General features: G+C 41.8%; 1 protein-coding gene across 4 annotated transcripts in view; it reads left to right on the top strand.

Annotated features, from left to right (window-relative positions):
* The window catches only part of PRKG1 (protein kinase cGMP-dependent 1), a 1,267,967-nt gene that overhangs the window by 582,601 nt on the left and 665,541 nt on the right, over positions 1-19,825 (top strand). The gene's annotated exons all lie outside the window — the stretch shown is intronic.

Here is a 19,825-nt window from a genome sequence, read left to right as displayed (position 1 = left end):
GAGGTGAACTTTGTTTTTTCACGGCAATTCTCTCCTTCATTGTCACTAAAATTCTTTCATTAAAGAGCAGTTTGTTAAGGAAAATAAAGCTGAGAGGATTAAAATAGGATTATGTTCCTCTGTACCATTTTTTAAAAGAATAATATTTAAAAGCTAATTGATGTTGTTAAGACATGTTAGTGAAGTTATACAATACTCTAGCAATCTGTTTCTCATGTGGATCTAATTTGCATGTTATATTTTGTCAAGGAGTACCAATTTGGTGCTTTGCTTCATGTATTCAAAACTAAAATAATAGTTTTAATATTGCCTACACAATAGGGTTATTTAAGGGACCTTCATAATACCTGTACTTTATACATATTTGCCCACTTTCTAGAAATTCCTCCATAGTCATTTACTTACACATGCCAGGGAGTATCTAGGAAGATCCAGGAATATATATATATATATATATATATATATATATATATATACACGTATATATATACACACACACACATAGAGAGAGAGAGGAGAAGTCTGGAGAGGGAAAAAAAGAATACAATATATTTTTTAATGAGAATTTTTTATTTTATGTTTTTTAAACAAGAAATTGATTTATCACTGCTGTGATCATTCATGCTTTAGCTTTGCACTATAAAAAATGGTAGTCACCATAGCTACTGATCATTTTCTATGCTGGATTGTCCCATTTGAGATATAGTGTAAGTGTAAAATACACACCAGATTTCAAAGATTGTAAAAGACACACAGCATCTCATGCTATATATATATACATATTTCACATACACACAAAACATCTCACAAATATTTTATATTGATTACATGTTTAATACTTGGGGTACATTGCTTTAAAGAAAATATATATTAAAATTTTATCGGCCTGTTTCATATAAAGGTTTTTTTTTTAATGATACCAGTAGAAAATTTCACATTACATGTATGATTCACGTTATAGTTGTACTGGAGAGAAATTTTGTAGATGAAGAGGCAAATCCCTTCCTATACCTTGATTCTAATTCTTATTGCCACCAACTTTGGAATTCAAGCCCGTGGCATAGAAGACAAACCAAGTGAGATTATGACTATGGCTAGGTCATCGCAACTCAACTGTTTACCTGTCATCCATCAGGAAATGCACAGATAGAAAATATGGGGCTGCTTCTTTTTTTTTTTTTTTTTAATTTTTTTTTCAATGTTTATTTATTTTTGGGACAGAGAGAGACAGAGCATGAACGGGGGAGGGGCAGAGAGAGAGAGGGAGACACAGAATCAGAAACAGGCTCCAGGCTCTGAGCCATCAGCCCAGAGCCTGACGCGGGGCTCGAACTCCCGGACCGCGAGATCGTGACCTGGCTGAAGTCGGACGCTTAACCGACTGCGCCACCCAGGTGCCCCAAGGGGCTTCTTCTATCCATCTGGATTCTGGGTAAGACAAGCACTCATTTAACATGAAATTAAGGCACGATGAGTAAAAAGTCCTAAAAGACCAATAAAGTGCCTCCTGGCTTGAAGAAAGAAAAGGAGAAACACCTTATTTTATTTAAGGATCGAAGGAGAAAGGGAAAATTTGGTTCGAGGGCCAGGCTACCTGGAGGGAGAATAAGCCAACCCGAACAGGTGCACGTGAGTATGCAGCTGACCCGGAACAGAGACATAGAAAACGTGTACAAAAGACAGGTGATGTGTGAATTGTGGACACCTTTGATGCCCAGGGGGCAAAGGATTTACCTTTAATTTGTTAGCCTTTGGGGAACCACTGAAGGCTTGTAGCCATTCCAGAAGTCTAGTTGTGACAAGTTCGCATAAAATGATGGCATTTGGATTCAGATTAGAAGAAACTAATTAGGATACCGCTGTAGCCTTTAGGCCGAAAGGTGTTGAGAACACATAGTTAGATGGCAGGATGAGGACAGCAGGAAGACGTGGGCATCAGAGGTATTCCTGAGATGTTTTGTTATATTGAGACCCCAGATGCACACATTCCATAATAGCATGTCATCTGTGCGTGTGTGCGTGTGTGTGTGTGTGTGTGTGTGTGTGAACCAGGAAAAGGGGTAAGACAAGTTTAGCGCACTCACTTATGATGATAAGCACCATAGTCCAACTGATTGCTGGAGGAATGGTGTGTGCCTCAAATCCCACATGGAAACGTAATGGCCGTCTCAAGGGAGTCAGGAAAGTTTGTCTTTGACTCTATTGACTGTAGCAGAAAAGGGGCAAGATAGATTTGAGAATCTGCCCATTTGGCAGGAAAAAATGGTAGCTGTCCTTTTCTTTGCAGGGCAAAGAAGGCACAAGTGTCCTGGGAATTTGTTCCCAACATTTGAGTCGAAAGAAGCCATCAATTGTTGGATTGAAAACTTGTTATTTGTTTCTTTGTAGGGTGGTCTGAGCTGGCAGGTGTTGGGGGTGGATGTGTTCATCACACCAATGGTACAATTGTCGTTTTCTTCTGCCTTCATAGTTAATGAAGCTTTCTTAAAGTGGTAGCTTTCTTCAGCTGTGCTAAAGCCTCTCAAGAAAGTGGTTCTATCCCTGCTTAGGTCAGAGTTGTAAATTGTTAAAAATAACTCTTTTTTTTTTTTTTTAATTTTTTTTTCAACGTTTATTTATTTTTGGGACAGAGAGAGACAGAGCATGAACGGGGGAGGGTCAGAGAGAGAGGGAGACACAGAATCGGAAACAGGCTCCAGGCTCTGAGCCATCAGCCCAGAGCCCGACGCAGGGCTCGAACTCCCGGACCGCGAGATCGTGACCTGGCTGAAGTCGGACGCTTAACTGACTGCGCCACCCAGGCGCCCCTAAAAATAACTCTTTTTTAAGAATCCCTGAGCACAGTAATTTTCTTACTGATGGCAGATAGTATTTGTGTGATTTTTCTTCCACTGTCGGACACCCACATTATGTTCATACTCTCTAGCCAATTTAAATCTTAGTAACAAAGTAGAAATAGTTAATAATATATATTCCTAATCTTGGGGGAATTCAATGAATGTGTTTAAATTTCACGCACCTGTTTGAGGCGTGAGGAAAAGGATGTACCTATATTCCCTTCTTCTTGACTTATGTCATTATTCATGTCTCAAGACAGGCTAAGTATTTCTCAAGAGAGAAATATAGTTATTTAGGTGTGGTGTGTTTTATAAATATGGATATTAGAGTCAGCTCTTTGATTAATTCGCAAACTCTGCACTCAAATCACTAAAAAGGTTCTCATTTTATCCTTCAATGCTCACTGCAGAAGTCTTTTTTTTATGAACAGTGTGCTTACAGAGACCTCATTTTTGTCATCAGAGTAATGTAGGGACTGCTTCCTTGTGGTTGGAAAATTTCTATAATTTATGCTTTTTATAAAATATAAACACCATGCACTTTATTTCCAGAAGGAACAAAATGAAGAATGGAACTGCAGAAAGGGACTTTTCCTAAAGGAAATCTGGAATGCATAGTGGCACTTTGAATCTTCCTTAAGGTGTATTATATAGTTTGTGGAAAGCAAATGACCCATTTCAAACACTGAATTCTCCCTCTTTGTCAGGATTTCAGCTCTTTGCCCAAAGCCAAGTGTATGTTATAAGGAGTCCATAGAGAGTCCATATTTCTATGGTAATCCTTGCCCTATATGGAAAAGTAAAGTGGGGAAGGTTTGGAGACCCTTCCCTACCACTGGATTCTGATATATTAATATTCAAAAATTATGCATCATATTTGCATAGTAGGGCTCTAGTGTGAAATAGCATACAAATGAGAGTCATGAAATTACTCTCACATAGATTTACACATACGTAGTTTGCTTTTTATTTAAATACTGGTGAACCGGCAGCAAGGGAAGTGTCTTTGAATAAACTGGATCTACTTTTGGGTTTGATCAGGACAAGTTTCAGAACATCTCCAAGCCTCCATCCCACTTGAAAATGGGGATGATATGGGGCGCCTGGGTGGCTCAGTCGGTTAAGCATCCGACTTCAGCTCAGGTCACGATCTCGCGGTCCGTGAGTTCGAGCCCCGCGTCAGGCTCTGGGCTGATGGCTCAGAGCCTGGAGCCTGTTTCCGATTCTGTGTCTCCCTCTCTCTCTGCCCCTCCCGCGTTCATGCTCTGTCTCTCTCTGTCTCAAAAATAAACGAACGTTAAAATTTAAAAAAACCCAACAACAGCAACAAAAGAAAATGGGGATGATAATACATCGTACTTCAGAGAATGATTTTTGAGGATTGCTTGAGAGACCATAGACATAAACTAAGAGCATACTCATAAACTGTTAGTGTTCTTCACATGTTACCCTAACAGGGCACGTCACATATGGATTCACACAGACCCAGAACACTCTCTTTAGTGATGCCCTTGTATGATTCTTGTACTATCATCATTTCCCCCAAGGTAACCATCGTTAGGAAGTTAAAGGCAGAATGACTCAGAGATGGTGATCAAATTATGTGCAAAGTTCATTGGCCATATCCTACAGAGACTGTTTCCTGACAGACTTATCAGAGACTGGAACATTCACTCATCTTTTGAGTCCAGGCGGCTACTAGCCACTGCATTAAGCATTGAGTAGACAGTGTACGTTCTTCTTAGCATTATACTTTGGTTTTGGTGCATCTTGGGAAACACCATTGCCCACTCATTTGGCTTAATTGTAATTTAATCTGTCCTCTGACTCAAAGCATCTTGAAACTTTTATTCTAGAACAGAGATTTGGAACTTTAAGGATCACCTGCCATTTAAAATGCTACTTCCTGAGCTGGCCCCGGAGATAATGATTCAAGTTCTGAGCTAGGGGCCAGGATGTAGCCCATACAATCATGTGCTCGGAAGATTCTGACCAACAAACTAGTCTACATCTGTATTCCCTGGTTTTTCTCCAGGTATTCATATCCAAAGCATTCTCATCAAAGTAGATTTTACTATTTTTAACAATGGGGACTGCTTATGGGATTCCTACATGATTTCTTCTTGGGAAAACACATTCTTGCTATGATCAGACTTTGTAAAGAACATATGTTCCACTACTTGGTTGAAATAAGCCGATCTATGATTAGAAAAATAACTAAATGTTGGAATTCAAGTGATCAGTTCTATAGTAGTTGATGAGTAAGAAGGTAATCAGAAAATTGGCCCCTTTTTCAATGCCATAGAAACTACAACTATACAGATATGTGAGTTGAGCTTTCCAGTCAAGATGCTGAGAAATCTATAACATCAATGACAACAATCATCTTTTGACAATAGCTCTAGAAAACCGTTATTTCCCTTTGTTCCCAGTGATGCTATGAATATTTTAAATATTTTTAAGTTTATTTATTTATTTATTTATTTATTTATTTATTTATTTATTTTGAGAGACGGAGAGAGTGAGTGGGGAAGGGTCAGAGAGAGAGAGAGGGAGAAAGAGACAGATAATGTCAAAGAAGCTCTGTGCTATCAGTGATGTTGGGCTTGGCCTCAGGAACCCATGAGATTATGACCTGGATGCTATGAATGTTTTAAATGCACACAATTTTTAAACAAATTCTAAATCAAATTTTATAGAAGTGTTTTTGTTGGTGTCATTGTTAGGTATATAAGGTCTGAACTAAATCTGAGAATGTCCAGATGAACTGCTGTTTTGTTTCAGAACAATTCCCCATCGCTCAACTAGACAGGGATGATATTCTTATGGTGAATTGCTAGCTGGACATTCGTGATGTAGGGTACCTTATGAGCGTGTCAGTCAACTGTCAAGAATGTGTTAGCCATCTGCAACGTACTTATCACTGCTAGCTACTGCTGGTGAGGGCAAGAACGACAAACAAGATTAAAAGAAAAAAAAAAAAACAAAAAAAACCCTCTTGTATGAGTCAGCTTTCATAGGAAAAGGTTTGAGTTACCCGGGGAGAAGATAAATTGTGTTGCAATATCTAACAAAAAGAATAATATGATACTTTATTCTGTGTGATTTGTAGTATAAAATGGGCATTTACTAGGCTTGGCACCCTGCCTTTCCTTTTCCCTTTGGAAATCTATTGTACATTCAAGTGCAGAATTTGGAGTCAAGAAATCAAAATGAAGGTTAAATGGTAAAAGGGGGGAAATGGTATCGTTCACCATAAGAAGAGGAAATTGTAGAACTTGGAGTTTCTGCCTTTGAGTTCAAGGAAGAAATTTTCTTCGAGTAGGAATGTCACAGATCTGTGAGCTGTCCTTGGGATTACTCAGAAATGGGATGAGGTGAGCACCGTGGAGGAGTGATTTAGGCACAGACCTGCTCATGTCGGTGGAGAACAGGTTATATACGTTCTGAAAGCCCTGGAGAGCTCTGTGTGATTTTTTTCCCCCTTTCTGTTCAATGGCGATCAGATCAACATAGCTGTGGCTGGTTTTGCAAAATTATTTCATTTTTGGTGTGTGGCACGGATGCATGCAGGAGGTCAAACTCGTAAATCTACATGTTAGTAGGGGAGCAGGAAAACATCCATCAGCAATGAGCTTTCCTTCTGTGTGTTCTCATTTCGTAAACGAGGAAATCCAGGCTTGGGAAGTCATCCCCCACCACCATTTGTGCTCCAAGAATACGTGCCACCTGGGGAACCAGAGCTGAAGTCTTAGGACCCTCTGGCCAATTTCCTTTCCACGCCACATGCCTTTCTTTGTGATGTCACAAGTCCTATAAAGAGGGTGTTATTGTTCTTTTCACTTTCAGACCATCTCCAAACATTTAGATGGTGGAAAATCCTTAGCTTCGATGCAGAAAATTGTTCTGCCACCAAGAAAAAAAGGTCCCTCAGAGATTTCCTTGCCAAAAACTCATTGCGTAGCACAAGAATGCTGCCGTTGTTTCATGCATTAGTAAAATCAATTCTTCTCTCTATAATACTGCTCAGCCATTGTGACTGTCAGCACTCGGGGTGGGAAGTGCGACTCTCACGCCGTGTCACCACGCACAAAGGTTTATAGACCTGGGCCACGTGTGTTCATTTTAGGGCTGGTTTTACAGTTGTGAGCTCTAGGCATTGTGGTTCTCTTCTGTTCCCCTGTGATAACCCACCATGTAGACATGAGGGTGTGGGATGGCGTTAGCTCCCCGGAAAGGAAAGGAGGTGCCTTCGCTCACTTTTTTCAAAACTTAATTAAAACTTGACGTGCGCCAAACACTGGTAGGTATCAGGGATGGGGACGCGTGCAATTGCGGGCCCTGAAATCACTCGTAGGGTGCGTACTGAATGCTGAGTTGTAAACCTGAACATGACAAATGGTTCGACAAGGGTGAACGGGGATGGGCGATGTCCAAGTACACAGAAGCGATGGTAGAAAACATCCCGTGAACTCATTTGACAAAGAGCTAGAAGTTAGTGAGGAAAAGTATTGTGTGTATGTGTTAGGGGTGTGGCCGTATCTAAGTTCTAAGAAAAGAGTTTTAGAGGGGCGCCTGTGTGGCTCAGTCGGTTAAGCGGCCGATTTGGGCTCAGGTCATGATCTCGCGGCCTGTGAGTTCGAGCCCCGCGTCGGGCTCTGGGCTGACAGCTCGGAGCCTGGAGCCTGCTTCGGATTCTCTGTCTCCCTCTCTCTCTCTGCCCCTCCCCCATTCGTGCTCTGTCTCTCTCTGCCTTTCAAAAATGAATAAATGCTAAAAAAAAAAAAAACAAAAAAAAAAGGAATAAAAGACTTTCAGAGAGGAAGTCCATAGCCCTGTGTCGATATAAAATTTCTTGGTTGCTAATAGGTTTTGGTTCATTCGTGGAATGAATTACCACCTCATTTCCGCTGATCCAACCACCTCACCTGATAATATCTATCAAGAAATTCCAGATGAATTCTGTCACTGGGCAGAATAAAAACCCTTTAAGTTAACCAGCACGTTTGAAAGAGTAACATCTGAGCTTTGAGGATCTTCTCATACATACGCTTCGAGTCAGTAAATACCCAGTACGCAGTGACTGGCTTTAGCACTTGGTTGGAAGAGAAAAGAAGGAAGAGTAGGCTGTCGCTAGGCCTGCAGAAAGGGTTCAGATTGGTTAAGGAGATAAGACTGCACTCGATAAGAAAGACTGTGCAGCAATGTAATGCGCAAACCAGATGCAGGCTGCAGGGGATGGTTATAAAGCCTCCTTCAGTAAACATGCATTTGGCATCACCTTTCCTCCCCATTTGAATATTTCAATACACAGTTACACCAATACCCTGATTTTCAATTAAAACAAAATAGACCCAGAAATTTCCACTCATGAGAAACATTTCTGATGTTGTAATTAGGGAGCCCAGTAATTAAATATGCCCAGGAAAGTTGTATTAGATTGCATTGCATTGGGTCAGGTACATGCTTTCATTTCACACCTAACAGCTCCTTTTAAGATCATAAGCAAATTAAAAAACAGCAGTTCAACATCCTCTGCTCCCCCTGTTAGGGGACAAAGATGCATTCCAATACAGCCCCCAATTTGCCTCGCTAATTTTAATTCGCAACGAGCCGCTGGACAGTTCTAGCAGGAGGCTGGTCTGTGAAGAAACCTATTTCTGTAGCTGGCAACTCGGAAAAGGACTCAAACCGGGAAAAACCAGAGACTTTTTCTCATTTGACTGAAGATGAGAAATGAGATAAAATAAGATTTTCTCATTCCCTTTTCTCTATCAAGAATCGCAGAAAAGACTAACTGATAAGGTGAGCCCGAAGTAAAGACAGCCTTCAGGTTGCTGCTTTCGAATGGTTTGCGGAGTTGCTGTGTGCAATTGATGAAACAGGTGTTTGCACATGCCGCAATACACAGGTAGGGCCGACTGGTTCTCTCCCTGTTTCTGGTATATACTTTCAGTCCCTCTGCCAGAAGGTGGAATCCTTGGGAGCAGGAACTAAATGCTTTACCATGGCTTGTGCTGAGTTGCACGGCTCAGACCTGCTCACGGTATCACTGTTTGACAATCGATACCTAACTGTTCGCAAAGCTGGTGACAGGCCGGTCTCCAGCCTGCCGTAATTATTGATTGGGGTTCTAGGAGAGGATTCCATGGCTGCCATCCATCTCTAGGACTCGCCAAGAACAGCAGGTAGCCGACATGCATGGTAGGTCCTGGCCACCTCCCCATCTTCCCAGCACAGGTTGTATTTAACTTGTAAATCAGTGCACATTGACTTTGGGACTTGGCTGCCATTGTTTTTCTTGGAAAGAGGACTTTTTTTTTTCTTTCTTTTTTTATTAACCTTGACTAACATTCAACTCACATATGTTATAGTTTGTGTATTGTGCTTCATGAAGGAAACATGCATTTTTCACATGATTCTCATAAGGGTTGCATCATAAAGTTCAAATAGGGCCGCCAGATTTGGATACAGCAACTTGGAAAAGTGGCGATTCTTTTTGTCCTAAAGTGTGATTGCTTTGTTCCTCATTTCAGCCTTCCAGGTCATCACAACCAATATAAAAGACTGGTATTCATGCCAGTAATATGTACATTTACATGAGCAAATTATACTTGGGCTTTGTCGGAATTGTTTTAGCTTAGTAGAGTCTAAGAATAATTGAAGCAAAAGAATGCCAGGCCTCCCCTTGAAAATGTGTATGGTTCCCAAAGAGCATATCAGGAATTTGGAGATGTCTTCTAATGTACTTTATCCTATTTTGCTTTTAGAGTACCACGGAAGCGGTCTGTATATTATAGTGCATTGAAGCTTATTGATAATGCGTTCCTCTCATATGGGGTAGATCGTCTTCAAAGGAAAGGAGCAGCTGGGTGGCTCAGTCAGTTAAGCATCTGACTCTTGGTTTCAGTTCAGGTCACAATCTCACGGTTTGTATGTTCAGGCCCCGTGTCGGGCCCTGCGCTGGCATTGTGGAGCCTGCTTGGGATTCTCTCCACCACCCACCCTGCCCTTTCCCTACTTATGCATGTGTGCTCTCTCTCTCTCTCGCTCTCTCTTTCTCTGTCTCTCTCAAAATAAATAGCTTAAAAAAAAGAAGAAGGTAATACCCTATACTGAGGCCAAAATGAGACCCAATTTCCAATTCCAGTTGATAACTGATCATTGGTTATTGAGTTATTTGCTTTCTCATGTCTTACATGAGCCTCACTGCAGTCATGTGTGCGTACAGGTGTTCGAGTGGGGATTGAATTTAGTGGTGAGGGACAGAACTGAGAGCCAGCTATAGACTGACCCCATTTACCAAAGACATGGGGGAAAGCGTGGGCTTGAATGGAAGGTCTGGTGTGGTTATGTCACTGATGCTCAGATTTCTGTGTATGTGTCAGTCTCCTGTAGATCTTGTTAAAATGCAGATCTCGTTCAGTAGTGTATTAGTTTCCTGCGGCTGCTGCGACAAATTGCGGCAAACTGGGTGGTGTAAAACATCAGAGATTTGCTCTGTCATAGTTCTTAAGGTGACAAGTGTGGTATTGGTTTCACTGGGCTGAAGCCTTCATGGTTGGGTTGCATTCCCTCTGGAGGCTCTGTGGGAAGAATCCATTCCTTGTCCCCCAGCTTCTGGGGGCTGCTAGCATTCCTCATGGTCTCTATCTTCACATCACCTTCTCTTCTGTATGCATGACTTCCCTCTTCCTCTCTCTTGTGATTGGACTTGGAACCCATCCAGACAATCCGGTATAATCTCAATATCTTTACCCTATCTGCAAAAACTTTACCACTGTGGTAATACTTACAGGTTCCAGGGATTAGGACAGGGACATATTTTTTTTTTTTTATAATGTTTATTTTTGAGACAGAGAGAGACAGAGCATGAACGGGGGAGGGGCAGAGAGAGAGGGAGACACAGAATCGGAAGCAGGCTCCAGGCTCTGAGCCATCAGCCCAGAGCCCGATGCGGCGCTCAAACTCACGGACCGTGAGATCGTGACCTGAGCTGAAGTCAGACGCTTAACCTACTGAGCCACCCAGGCGCCCCAGGATAGGGACATATTTTTGAGAGCTGTTGCTAACCTACCAAAGTGGGTCTGGGTGGGGATTTAGATTCTGAATTTCTAGCACGTGCCCAGGTGACGTGGATGCTGCTGGACTTGACATGACACTTTGATCAGCAAATGGCTGGATTATCAATCTGCAAAGTTGAGCATGATCTATCTGGTTCAGAGAAGGATTGTGCTGTGATACAGAATCACATAGTTGCAAGGGACATAGCCGGCAGGGTGAAACTTCTAGGAGATGGAGTGACCAAGAATCAGGATGGTTATTTGGGCATCAAACATTTGTCCAAAGGGTTAGCCTGGAGCCCTGCTTCCCGAGGCAACACTTGAATCTTAGTCAGGAACCAGTCCAGGAGCTCCGTTCTTTAAAGTGGGCAAACAGGAAACTTAGTGGACAGATAGAGGGCCTGGACGCTAGTTTATGTCAACAAGTTCAGTGCCAGATTCAGCCAGATGGTTTACCTCAGCCTCCTGCCAACATGGCCAGTGCTGATTACGAAACCAGCTAGGGTTTGTGTGTATGCATGGCTCTCAAACTGCTGACTGAGTAGATTTGGGATACGGCTCTGTGAAATCTCCAGTTTTAGCCAACAACTTAAATGATTTCCATGCAGGTGGTCAGGGAGCCATCTTTGGAAGATGTTATTCAACATGGCGAAGGCATCAGAATCTACGAACCTGTTTTCATTTGAGTTAGACAAGGTAAATTAGTGGTATTGCATGGTACCATGGGAAAAAAATGGCACCCAAAAGAAATCTGTTACTACAGACATGGGAAGTGTGACTCTTGGGCAGGTCCTGCAGGCAGCTGTAAAGTCTGGAATGGTTGGATATACATGATAAACGGTGTGTTAATATTGTATCCCAACACACATTACATTCAGTATGTTGTCCCACACGGCAGATACGTATTTCAGTGTGGTGGACACACGTCCTGTGTACGTGACACATCGGCAGTGCGTTCCCATCCATCTCTGCGCACGCGTGTGTGAGATGTTACCTCGGGTTGTGTGTTCTCTCAGACTTCGCTTAAAAAACCTCTACCTTTAGCTTAATCCCCATCACCAGGTCATCCAGTTCAGTTTTGCAAATTATCAGCCAGCCATTCCAACACCATACTAGTCTAAAGGGGTGCTTGTCACGCCCTTGAAGGCGCTCAGGTGACTTCATCTACCTTGTAACCACCCGATGGCCAAATGTGACATGTGTTAGACTTTCTGTTTGCCCTGAAGAGTAAATCTAGAGCTCAAGTGACTACAGGACTACCTCGGCCTCTTGCTAGCCTCAGTCAAAAAGGCGTGGGCTGTAGAATTTAAAAAACTTGGATTGGAAAAAAACAAAGACAAAAGTGGTGGCTGATCTTATTTTTAAGTGTCTTGTAAGTGTTAAAATGATTTGGTGTTCTGAGATGAGTCCACGTTCTTGGATGGGTGAAAATGGAATCACATAGGTCCCATAAACCCCATTGGTGATCTACATTAATTTGGGGAGGTGGTTTCTCATAAAGGTCTCACTTCTCTTTGATCCTTCCCTGACTCCCCTGAACAGGTGAGATTCACCACATTCTATTCTTGGGGCAACACGTACATCTACCTTTGCCATTACCTTTACTATTTAACTAAATTTATTTCTTTGCTAAATCATCCCCTAGTACCCAGCATAATATCTGGCATGAGGCTGCCACCCAAAATATAATTGAGTAAGTGGATTTTGAAAAAAAAAAAAAAATGAACACAATTTCCATGAATCCAGAAACTTTTGCCTGTGATATCACCCTCCTCTTAACGGTTCCTTGTCTTGTGCCTGTGTGACCTACTGCAATCATTATGGGTCTCACGAACCCATTTCGTGAGGAGACAGAGAGAGAGAGAGAGAGAGAGAGAGAGAGATTGAGAATCCCAAGCAGGTTCCATGCTGCCAGCACAGAGCCTGATGCAGGGCTCAAACCCACGAAACTGTGCGGCCATGACCTGAGCTAAAACCAAGAGTTGGACCCTTAAGCATCTGAGCCACCCAGGCGCCCCTCAGGAGCCCATGTTTCTACACAAATAGCCTGAAATGGAAGAAAAATGAGCGGCATGATAATTGCAAATTATGTTGACTCATAGTCCGCCAGTGGCTCTGCAGACAGGCCCCGCGGAGGGTCGGGCGGGGGGCAGGGAGGGAAGCCAACATCTGGGCGTCTACCTCCCTCTTTCTTCCCTTCAAACAGCTCAGTCCCGTCTTTATTTATAATTTTGATCCAGATCTTTATCTTTTAAATAGATACATGGGATATCTTTAAGGTGTTCAAGATGATGTCCTATATAGTAGTTTTTCTCCCACTTGGTTATTCTGAACCACGTCCTGTCTCTGTTTTCCCACCTGGAAATACCATTTAAAGCAATAGTCAGTTCGATGATTTGAAAAGCTAGAGAAAGGATAAAATAAAAGTAAACATCACCAACTGGTTTTTTAAATTGCTTCTCGGATGTCCTTTTACAAAGGAGGCTGCGAAGTCCCATTCAAACTGAATTAATGAATTTAATGAAGCTGAATACCAGTGGTCAGTGCTGTTCCAACCACATTACCAGGGTTTCAGCAACTAATCTCTCTGTTTGGTGTATATGGTATCTGGGGGAAAAGAATGACTGCTTATACAGTTGGCCTGATTACCTACTTTGTCTGGTCGCAGAAAGAGCACTTGCTGTCCCCGGACCAAACTTGGGGTGAATCAGTGTTCCTTAATGGGACTTTCCGTGGCCTAGGAAAAGTCTGATTTTTCAACTTCCTTTCAAGTTCACTATTCTCCTAACTGGTATATGCTTTCTTCTTTGTTGGAAGAGTTCAGGTTAGAGTCAAAAGCAAATCATAATTGTGTTTGTAAGGACCAGATCAAAAGCACGTATCGTATACTCTCCTTTTAAGAATTGCTCTTTAATCCATTATTAGCAAAGCGTTCAGCACGCGTCTGCAAGTCAGCGGATGTTTGCGTGCACCTCACCGCAGTCGCGCACACTTGTACCAGTCACATGCCGCCCTGATATCACCCTTGACAACCTCGTGTGGCTACTCCAGTTCCCAAGGACACATTGATGTCAGTGCTATCAAGAGTAGTACTCGAAATGTGAGGGAATGATCTGTTCTGATTAACAAATGGAGTACTTGAGAGCCCTGTAGTATGACCAATCCCTTGGCATGGCTCAGGTTTCTTCATTAACTCCGTTTTTAAATGGTACTGAATAGAGCTTCTGGTTTGTAGATCATTGGTCAGTTTTTCCACTGGAAAAGACTGACAGAGAAATTCACCATTTGCTTTTTTCTGTACAGATTTTTGCCAATGTCTCAAGGTCCTGGGGCAAGAAAATCAATAACGGGTACACCCGCAAGAAGGCACAAGGTTCTGCAGCAATACGTGTGACCTTCCAGAAAGTAATACAGGTGTAAGGATTGTGTTTGAAAATAGAATGAAAAATATATATGCTATATATAATAAAATCTTAAATATGTATTAAAATGCATATTTTATATATAAATATCTTTATAAAGATATTTTGTTTTTATAAAATAAAGATATATAAAGATTTTGTTCATTTATTTATTTAGTTAGTTATTTGACTTCTATAAATCCAATTAATCACTCTGACATTCCTCAAAGGAATAGGGTTTTGGGGCACCTGGATGGCTCAGTCGGTTAAGCATCTTGATTTTGGCTCAGGTCGTGCTCTCGCGGCTTGTGAGTATGAGCCCCACTTCGGGCTCTCTGCCGCCTGTACAGAGCTTGCTTTGGATCCTCTGTCTCCCTCTCTCCCCTCTCTCTCTCAAAAATAAATAAGCATTAACAAAAAAGAAATAAAGTTTTAAAGAAAAACCCATGCAAAACAAAATAGAAATGGAAATCCCCCAAAAAGTAGATTTCTCCAAAATTGCTTTACAAAATCACTTAGCTATATGAGAGAACAATAGTAAAATAAAGTTAATGGAAAGAGCTAGAAAAAGATCCACCCCTAAAATCTTCATAGCCACATGTCATCCGTGGTAATGATAATAACTTTAATTGTTACAATTCTAAAATCTGAGCTTAGGTAGCTGCATAGGCCTTAAATCAGAGAAGCTAGCACTGGTCATTTATTATCTACTTTGGTCAGACATCACGGTGCCTCCAAGGATCCAAAAGTAGTCCATGCTGTCAGGGAGCTTACTGTTTGGAGTTCCCGTCTACCAGCATCTAAGAACTGCACCGAAAACTGGCTTTGGCAGGGAGCCTTCTTGTCACCTTGTCGCCTTGCCCCTGATTTTTATTGGATTAGTCCCTCGAGAAGCGTTGACCGCACGCGTTCTTATTTTGTTTTAAAATATTGAATGGCCCCAGACTGGATGACGCTTGAGTGGAGCGTTAAGGGCTCACTACCACTTTCATGACACGCAAGTCAATAAGTAAAGAGTGATTTGGAGGATTTGGGTAGTTGACCAAAAGGAGTGGTGTCCATTTTTTTTTTTCACCAAATACAATCTCAGGCCGAATGGGAAACAACTGTAAAAGTATTAGGGGTGCAAGAGGAGGAGGAGGAGGAGTGGGCTGGCTGAGAGGTTTCCTCTCTCGCACGTGCGGAGGAGGGTGGGGCTCCTCTGTGAGTGTGCTGCTTAAGCAGGAGGGGGTGGAGAGTTTCCAGAACACAAACAACAGCAGGTGCCGGCGCCCTTGAGAGTTGAAACAAAGAATAAAGTGTTTGCTCTAAGATGGCAAGCTAAGTAAAGCATAGCTCGGTTTCTTCCGTGTTTGCTAAATGGCCGTGAGTTTCAGGACAGCATGAGCGAAATGGATGAGATGTTCCTAGAGCAAAGGTTGTCACCCGTGGGGTGATTTGGCATCATCCTCTCCCCAGAAGAACATTTGGCAACGTCTGGAGACATTTTTGGTTGTCATGCCGGGAGGTAGATTTGGGAGCTTGCTACTTTTATCTGCTGGCAGAGGCCAGGGATGCTGCTGGGTATCCTGTATTGTGCAGGACGAGCACGCACAACAAGGTATTAACCGATCTAAGATGTCATTCGTGCCAAAGCTGGGAAAGCCTATTCTAGACTCACTCACTCTGAGAATGGTCTTTCCACACCCCTCAGCTTGACTATTTTTACTCTGTTTTGGACTTAACAGTTTTGATCATCCAGTAAGGATCACATTGTTAGTTACTGATGAACTACTTTTGGTCCTACTGATTATTATTAGCTATGACAAAACTATAATCCTTCCCGGTTGTCACTGCAGCTGTGTGTGTGTGTGTGTGTGTGTGTGCGTGTGCGTGTGTGTATGTGTGTAGAGAATCGCCTGAGACAATGTTTTGTTCTCATGGAACAGACAACATGAGTCCTGTTTAAAACAGGGTAAAAATTAAACCTTTGGTCTCCGAAGATATATTTCTATAATAGTCTCTTACTATTATAACCCTGTGGCTATTTTAATGCACACTTGTTTTTATAAAGCCATATTTTGGTTGCTATAACAACATGGTACAGCTCTTGATGAGCTCTTTTTGCCTTAATGTTGCTTTTAAAAAGTTGACGTTGCTATGACTACAAAATACTGCTTTATTTTCAGCAAGCTTCTTCCCCTTGTGATTTTGCTTTCGAAATATGTAAGTGTGCATGTATGTGTAGGTACTCCCACAGACACGGCTTGTGAGAGTCTACAGTGCGGTAAAAGCAGTGCCTAAGATCTCCAGAGGCAAGGTGGCAGTTAATTTATGTAAGTGCACGCTGTTAGTCTGAAACTGATACTCATAATCCTGTATGAACTCAGATTATAGGTGCTCTTTCCTATTTCAGATTAGATAACTGCTCAGTGATGGACTCCCCATCCCTTTTTCGTGATTTACTTACTGTGTCCTCCCTTTTACAACCTCTCCCCATTTCCACCAGCCTTCGATGGGTCATTTGAACTTGAAGCGTGTGAAAGTATGTTCGTGATCACAGATGGGGTCTGTTTCCCAACACTGCCGGTTACGGTCTCCTTTTTATCCTCGATGACAATAAGATTTCCCTTACTGAGAGTTTCTCTCATTCAAATTTTGAAAAAATAAAAATTATGAAGCTGGACGTTGGGATACCTCTATTCTGTTATTAATTGTCACAATTAGCAATAGGGGCACCAGCCGGCTACTTTATCTCTCTAGGGGAATGCTGTCCAATAGAAATAAAATGTGGCCATACAGATCATTTAAAGTTTTCTAGCAGCCAAGTTAAACAAATAGAAAGCAAGAAAGTTGCATTTGATAATTACTGTCTACCCCAGTTTATTTGAAATACTGTCATTTCAATATATAAATGTTTAAAAAATATTAATGGGGTTTTTAAACATTATTTTGCCATTGCCTTAGAAATTTGGGGATATTTTATACTTATAGACATCTCAGTTTGTATGGGCCACATGTCAAGAGCTCAGGAGCCACAAATGACTAGTGGCTACCATATTGGACATACTTAGCTTTAGACGTTTATTAAATTTGGTCATACAACAACATTTCGTATCTATTGGTCACTTATTAGGGTCCAGGTCCTTTGTGAAATCTTATGAGTATACAGATGGTTGGGGAAACTCTTCATTTATGACAGAGAGAGATGGAGAGAGAGAAAGATAGTGAAATGGAAGGAGGAGCAGAAAAAAGGGAGAGGAGGGAGGAGGGAGGGTAGAGGGAAGGAAGAAAGGAAGCAAATTTTCTTTAAAGTCATTTCCAGCTACTGTGTGCTATTATCCATAATCTGATTTTAATTTTATTATAATTCAGAAATATTGGTGCAAACTGGGCAATTCCCCACTACTTTGGTGGGGTTTATTCACGATTCTATCCCCAACCTTTTGAGGAATGCTTGGGACAGATTAAGTGCTCCCCATGTATTTATTGAGTTGAATCTCCTTTCCTGTCAAATGATGTGATTGGATTCAAGGTCAAATAATGTTATTGTCAGGGGGAAGATTTAATTCGTTTGAAAAGTCGAACCGTACATGAATATTTGAGGGGAATGAGAAGGGTAGTGGACGGTCCAAACTGAAGGCGTGTCACGTAAACGATCATTACTCCTGCTCTGTATTTTGTTTTTCTTGCCTCTTGAACATGTTCGTCCATAAGTAATCAAGGAGAAGCACATGATTGCCTTAAATTGTTTCAGTGCCACACTGCAGGTGACGTTGCCAGGACATCACCGATGTGTCCACATCTTTTGTCACATTGCTACTTCCCTATTCCCCTCCTGCCTTTCCTCATTTGGAAGAAGCCAAATCACAGTGAGCCATGTGACTCTTGCAGCCTGCTCAGTGAAGGAACTTTCTGTTTTCTTTTTAACCATGTGTCATTTTTTATCACCATTATTTTAGAAATAAAGTGGCTTATTGGGTGTGTTGTTTTTTGTTTTTTTTTTCTTTTTTCCTTTTTTAAGCCGAGCCATTTTGCCTGGAATGCAGAGGTTTGGGTGATCTAATCTGATTTGGAAATAAGAGAACAGTGTTACAATTTGAGCAGATTTCCAAATCGGGTTGCAGATGGTAATCTGAGTTGTGAATTAAAATGTTTGATGCTGACAGCTCCTTGCTTTGCAAAACATTTTAACCAGCTCCATCATTTGTCACAGATTTCTTCTTTCTTTTTTAGCTCCTTTGTAATGTAACATAATGTCTGGCATTTCATATCTCTTTGGCCTTTATAAATTGGAATTATATTCAACACATTTCCCTTTCAGAGTTTAAGACGTAAGATGATTTTGGAATCCTTGTTACAGTCAGAGTTCCACAGTGAACAGGCCTTCTACAGTAGCCTGCGGGGTTTGCTCAACACAAACAGAATAGACTTGGAGTGGGAACAACCTTAGGCTTCTGTGATCGTATCATTTCTGTCTCCACTGGTAAATGAACCATTGCTGCCTTGAGGGAATTTGTTTACATTGAACACTAGATTATAATGTAGGCTAATGCGGGGTACTGAAAAAAATGACTCCGAAACCCTGGAAGTAATTCACCATGAGCTCATGTTTATCTGTAGACTGAATCAAGTGTTCATTTTCCTTTTGTCTATGTTATTTTTTTTTCTGATTATTTTCATTTTTACTGAAAAAAAGCGAGGGAAGAATCCTTAAGTTCGCTTTTCCATTGCCAGTTGACGCTGGCTACAAGTTGGAGATAGAGTAGATCATATTTACAGTCCCAGGTGGAATGGTCAAATGTGGAGCCCCTTGACCAACCAATACTTCGAAAGGCTGCCTTTAACACTAGGGCTGGAAAAACTCAGATGTTTTACGCAATAGACAACAAGACATACTAGAAACATGGAATTTCCAAGGTGGAAGGGAATTTGAAATGAAGTAATTCAGTCATTTTCAAACTTTTCATCCAACACGTTCTTTTCTTAAAGTTTACCTACCCTGAGGCTCGAAATACTAAGCACAGGTTGAAGAACCAGAGAAGGCGGGAAGGGGATGATGAAGATGGGGAAGTACCACCAACTGGAAAGTCACAGGTCAACCCTAACCCCATCCATTTGCCAGTTGGATCCAGGCAAGTCGAGCGGTCTCTTCGAGATTAGGCAGCTCTGCCTGAAAGCCTGGTAGGTTAGGCTTTTTCATCTGTTCGTTCGGCAAATAAGTGACTGCCTCTTTGGTGCCACACATGTTCTTAGATTACTGGAGGTCTTAGGATACAACCACTAACGAGCAAACCCACACCGTGCCTTCGTGGACTTGATGTTCTAGTGCGGGACAAAACAGGACACTAGTAGATGCGTGTTGGGGATAATTTCAGATTGACATCAGTTGATGTGATGACACGAGGGGACTGAGGGGAAGGAACTGAGGCCCAAGAAGGCCTCTTAGAAGAGGTGTATACCCCACTCCGTGTCGTCTTCGTGATAGCCGTCCTGTTAGTAACAAAGCTGTCGTGTCGGGATGCATAGTGCGTACAGCACAAGG

This window comes from Puma concolor, chromosome D2 (genome assembly GCF_028749965.1).
Source record: "Puma concolor isolate L17-30 chromosome D2, mPumCon1.1.hap2, whole genome shotgun sequence".
NCBI lineage: Eukaryota > Metazoa > Chordata > Mammalia > Carnivora > Felidae > Puma > Puma concolor.
This window is presented reverse-complemented; position numbering and strand designations above follow the sequence as displayed.